Source organism: Sciurus vulgaris (genome assembly GCF_902686455.1).
Source record: "Sciurus vulgaris genome assembly, chromosome: 1".
NCBI lineage: Eukaryota > Metazoa > Chordata > Mammalia > Rodentia > Sciuridae > Sciurus > Sciurus vulgaris.
This window is the reverse complement of record NC_136461.1, coordinates 183,733,389-183,739,672: the sequence shown is the minus strand read 5'-3', so window position 1 is coordinate 183,739,672 and position 6,284 is coordinate 183,733,389. Positions and strand designations below refer to the sequence as shown.

Here is a 6,284-nt window from a genome sequence, read left to right as displayed (position 1 = left end):
TATCCTGTCAGAAGAATGTATAGCATTCTCCACCAAGATACTGGCTCATAGCATATAATTATCTTGGTCCATAGACACGTGGCAGAAGGTTTGAAGAGGTCTATTCAACTCTTCTGAATCCTAAGACAAAAACCAGAAAGAAAGAAAGAAAGAAAGAAAGAAAGAAAGAAAGAAAGAAAGAAAGAAAGAAAGAAAGAAAGAAAGAAAGAAAGATAGAAAGATAGAAAGAAAGAAGCCTTAAAGAAACAAATCAACTATTTTTCAGTAAGTCCACCATTTTTTACCTTCTTTTTATTTATTTATTTTATTTAATTTTTTAAGTTTTTTGTTCTAATTAGTTGTACATGGCAGTAGAATGCATTTATATGTTTTGATAGATCACACATAAATGGACTGTAATTTCACATTTTTCTGATTATACATACTGTAGGATCACATCAGTCATGTAGTCATACATGTATATGAGCTAATAATGTCTGTTTCATTCCACTATCATTCCCTCCTCATATTCCCTCCATTCCCTTCATTCTCTTCTACCTAATATAAAGCAACTCTATTCTTCTCTATTTCCCCCCTTAATGTGAATAATATTCCATTATATATATATATTCCATATTTTCTTTATCCATTCATCTGTTGAAGGGTATCTAGTTTGGTTCCATAATTTAGTTATTGTGAATTGAGCTGCTATAAACATTGTTGTGGTTGTGTCACTGTAGTATGTTGATTTTAAGTCTTTTGGGTATAAACCAAGGAGTGGGATAACTGAATCAAATGGTGATTCCATTCCAAGTTTTCTGAGGAATCTCCATACTTATTTCCATAATGGTGGCCCCACTTTGCATCCCCACCAGCAATGTATGAGTGTACCTTCTTTCCCACATCATTGCCAACATTTATTGTTGTTTGTATTCTTGATAATTGCCATTCAGATTGGAGTGAGATGAAATCTTAGAGTAGTTTTGATTTGCATTTCTCAAATTGCCAAACATTTTTTCATGTTTGTTGATCAATTGTATATCTTCTTCTGTGAAGTGTCTGTTCAGTTCCTTAACCCATTTATTGATTGGCATTTTCTGCCTTCTAGTGAGATAATAAAAACTGTGAGCCTCCAAGTTATTGTGGAAAGTTAGATACTACATTGGGTGTGGTGTCACACCCCTGTAATTCCAACAACTAGGGAGACTGAGGCAGGAGGATTATAAATTCAAGGCCAGAGTCATAAATTTAGTGAGACCCTTAGCAACTTAGTAAGACACTTACTTTGGGGGTGGGTGCTACTCTGCTCTGGAAACCTCTTACAAATTATACAAGGAATCCTGAATGTTTAGATTCTTCCTCCTTTTTGCTCTTCATAGAAATTCTTATTGTTGGGAGACAATTTTTTTTTCAACATTCATTGTATTTATTTTACTAGATAGAATGGTTCAAAAAAAAAAAAAAAAAAAAAAAACTAGAAAACGTTTACTTAAAACTATTCCAATGAAGTGGATGGGACAATTCCAACTCATCCCCACATTCTTTCTATGTATATTGAGCTGGAACCATAACAGACAGCGAGCATTTGTGTACAATTTGCCCTTCCTGTTGAACATAAATGAACTCCAAACATAAATTAATTTTTTTGAACCAAGAGAGACAAATGAAGTTTTACAAGATACAGGCACTTTATTTCCCAGTTTTAAAAATAAGCCAAGTGAAAAATATTTAATAAAAATAATTGGAACAGAGAAAGTTTTAGAAGTTCTATCATTAGTTCTAGTGACTTACACTCAAACTCAGACAGACACCATCAAACAAGTAAAACAAAAGTAACTGGGGTTAATGGCCATCTGTAAAAATGGAATCCAAATTACTACAATTGGAGAAAAATGGCCATCTGAATCCAACTTAAAGATATGCCAATAATATGCACTGAATTTTGTATATTTCTAGGCAGCTGAGTAACATTTGAAAACTTTGCAAGAGTTTATGGTTAGTGAGAAAAGCAAAAGGTGCTTTGATTCCACAGTATCTGATTAAACAAAGCAATTTACAAAAGAAAAGTACCCAATGATGCTTTAAAATAAATAGTTCATCATTTTGATGAATATGTACACATTGAGTCCACTTCTTAGGGATTTAACTATCTAAAAGTGGCATGTCACTATCCAGAGCTGCAAGAGCAAGTTCATGTAAATTAAACAGTGTCGCTTCACTAGCTTCAGCTTTAGTCAGTTGATCCAGGTGAACAAGTTTACTTTGGGTTGGTTCTGGGTCCAGGCTGCTATCCAGAAGCTCATCAACTTCTATGGGTTTATCTACAGAGAACATAACTTTTGATGATGCTGTTGTACTCCCCTGTTCAACAGCAGAAGTAGGATTCCCATCAAGGAATGCAAGAAGTGGAAAGGCAGTGTGCTGGCTAAGTTGCTTATCTGGTTTAGATTTTCTTCCTTCTCCTGAAACTGGTTGAACTACATTGTGCTTGGTAGCTTCTAATCCTTTATTCTCAAATTTTGTATTATTGATGTAATCTGTGGGATTCATCTGCACAGAACTAGTGAAAAGATCAATCAGGAGATCTGGGTCTATGCTAAACTGTCTCCATAACAGCATAGCTTAGAAGTCCTCTAAACTGCAATCAATACTGTCAAGATAATCCAACAGTTCAACCTTTCCCAAAAGATTAATGTTATCATTCAAAATGGAATCCATCATGGTCAAAGGATCTTCTGTGGTCAGACTGGATGACCTGTTTAGCTGGATGGCACTAGACATGAGAGAGTTGATGACATCACTGTCTGAACTCAGGGATTCTCTGGCTGGTTCACTCTGATCTCCACTCTGAATGACATGTGCATACTCATCTTCATTGTCATCTTCAACAATGACAATATCGGGGTACTGGCTACAGTTGGAGGGATCAAATATAACATCCTCATTAGTTTCTGGAATAACTAGGATATTTTCTTCATCCACATTATCATAAATAAAGATGTCATCTGAAATCCGCTTTCTTGGCTTTAAACCTTCCTTTAAGTCCTATTGTGTGGAGCTTTATGATGATGATTTTCAGCTGGTTCTTTGACTATGTGCTGAAATGAGTTTTTCTTTTCGGCTCCATTAGTGTTTAGATGTTTTACATTTCAAACTCACAAGCTGGTTATCCTGAACCAATGTAATAATAAACTGGGCAATCTTTCCAATAACTTGTTGCTGCTGTGCATGCTTTCCCCTTACTTCAGACACCTCCTTCCAAAGGGACTCAGTCTCACTTTTTAATTCTGAAAGTCTGGACTCAATTGTTTCCTGTTTTATTTGAACCTTCTGAGCACTACTTATAATTTTTATTAATCTTCCTGACGAATTTTATATTCTTCTGATTTTGAAGATGAAAACTTCCTTTTAATGTTCTCTAACAAGTCATCCTGGCCTGGTTTGAAATAAGGATTCTGAAATTCAACAGGACCATCTCTTTCCTGCTTTACTATTCCAGAGTCAATATGTGCTACTTTACAGAAACCATACATATTCAATTGCCTCACAAAGCTTGCCATGTTATTGTGCTTGAAGTATTTGGGAAGAACTTATTTTGCAAATCTTTGTTCATTCAAGACCAGAAAGCTTTGACCATTCTGGCTCCAGGTGATGAACTCATTGGTGTGGGTTTCCTCCATAAGCATCCACAGCTTGCTGAGGAAAGTCGGCACATTTGAACTCTGCCTCATAGTTTTGTTTTTTTTTTTTAATTTGTAGGTGCCTTTTTATTATTATTATTTTATTTTTACAGACTGCATTTGATTCATTCTACACAAATGAGGTACAACTCAAATGAGGTACAACTTTTTGTTTCTATGGTTGTTCATGATGTAGATTCACACCATTCGTGTAATCATACATGTATATAGGGTAATGATGTCTGTCTCATTCCACCATCTTTCATATCCCCGCCTCCTCCTTCCTCTCATTTCCCTCTACACAATCTAAAGTTCCTCCATTCTTCTCTCACCCCTCCACCCCCCACTCACATGTATCATCATCCACTTGTCAGGGAAAACATTCAGCCTTTGGTTTTTTGGGATTGGCTTATTTCACTTAGCGTGATATTCTCCAATTCCATTCATTTATCTGCAAGTACCATAATATTATTCTTCTTTATGGCTGAAGAATTTTCATTGTTAACCAGATGCAGGGATTCAGAATTCTACCCCCGAATGCAGTGGCAGTGGTGGTGGTGGTGCTGGCGGTGCCTGTTGGGAGACAATTCTCCATGTACCTCTTACATTTCTGCATGTCTTTCAAGTGAGGAGCTACCAGCTTCTGGATTTTTATTTTTTTAACTTTATGTACATAGTCAACAGTCTTAGGAGATAGCAATAGTGTCTCTCCCTCAGGAGCAAAAGACAGTCATGCTTATAGGCCATTATAAAATATTTGGATTCCAAAGATCAGGTTGTTTCTCCTGTAAAGTAACCTACTGTGTGTACCGGTATCACCTGGTGTCTCCATATTACATTACAGAAATTGGAATTTAGGTAATCAACTAAAAATGTTTTCTTAGTCTAAATTTACTAATAAGAATTTCATATTTATACTACAGCTTAAATATTTGTTTTAGTTCATCAAAATATTAACTATCATCTTTTCTGTTCAAATATCACAGTTTTTCTTAGTACAGTTTTCTATAGGTCTCTGATGTGTCTGCATATTTGGCAAGCAGAACCACTGACAGATTTTTTTCTAAACTCTCTTTTAAACTTTGTTTATAGAGTGAAACATTCTGGAAGGTAGATGTACTATCTCCTCCTTAAGCAAGAGGCAGGCAGATTTATTTACTCTCCAGGATGATAAAAATAATGACACCCTTTGAGACATTTTGCTTATACCCATTATTAAAAACAAGCTCCATGAGCTCATGATTCCTCATCTGCAACACAGACCCATTATGTCTACACCTGCTTGAGCCATACCATGTCATCCTGCAGAGTTGGAGAGTAAGAGCAGCCCTGAAGTTCATGCTGCTTGATATGAGGTGAGTAGTCCATGACCCAGGTGTCCCATGTCTCCTCTCAGAATCTGTGAAATTGTGCAGGGTAACTTGTTAGTTAGTGGTAGGCTAAAATCTTAGCCCATTGCAGTTACTGAAAGTATTGTTATGCATCAAGATTTATAATTTTAAATTACTGCATTTATAATCAACTCCTCATTTCTGAGATAGTAACTCAAATAGCTCATAATTAGCACTATGTTCTCTAATTAATAACATTTCGAGGCATGAAATCTAAATGTGCTGTAAATAGACATAAAAGATTTTTTTTTTTTTAAATCTAGTTAAGCATCTCAGTGATTAAAGATTCTGTTTACCTTTTTGTCTTGCCTGATGAATTGACTCAGTTTTACTAGTCAGGATGAGCTGGATACAAGGCAGGGAAATGGGGTGTTCAGTTTTAGTTGTCACCATCTAATTTTTTTATTTCCTTTTGCCTAAAAAAGAAGAAATGACTTAATTATTCCTCCAGTTTCTAGAGAGCTTTCCTTGTCAAACTAGCTGTAACTGATAGCAATTCCTCAAATGAATTTCCCCTAGCTATAGAACTAAATCACTTTCAAATACGGTAAACAATGTTTTCTCCATTATATTTACAACTATATAGTTTAGAGAATAGAAAGTACAACACAATATAAGGACACTTTTTTCCAGAACTAACTTAAAGACTATGTTCTACTTAATAGATATTAGGAGGAATGTGTACTAAAACTATTGAATTATTTGTGGCTGGCCTCAAACTTGTACTCTTCCTGCCTTAGTTGCATGAATCACTAAGACTACAGGTGTCCTCCACCATGCATGGCTGTGAACTTTATATTATTCTGGGAAGTACAAGCCTAGTCTATGCTTACGTCTAAAGTAATATTTTCTATCACTTATTTTATTGCCAGTGTACCTAGTAAAATGTAGACGATCAATAAGTATTGGTTGACTCAAGCAGTAATCCAATAATCTACTATTTAAACTGTTTAGAATGATTCTGAAATAAAACAGAATATTGTTCAGAGCACCCCATAGTATGATCCCGAAAGGAAGGAGTTACCAGTAACTAATAAAACAACAAAAGTGTTTGAACTAATGTTACATAAATTGAATAACTGTTGCTGACAAAAGAACAAGAGAATTTGGAGATAATGTGTTGAGGTTTCTAACTGTTTGTATTATTTGAACTCTTTATAATGAGTATGAAGTGTTTACACAAAAATAAATCATGGTATTTTAAAAGAAAATAACTTATAGGGCTTAACTGCAG

The 6,284-nt window shown here is 35.1% G+C and overlaps 1 pseudogene across 1 annotated transcript; it reads right to left on the bottom strand.

Moving 5' to 3' along the window:
- Window positions 1–1,882: 1,882 nt before the first annotated feature.
- On the bottom strand, window positions 1,883–3,710 carry LOC306638258 (heat shock factor protein 2-like; annotated as a pseudogene). The gene has a single exon. The product of its transcript is annotated as a heat shock factor protein 2-like (transcript).
- Window positions 3,711–6,284: the final 2,574 nt, after the last annotated feature.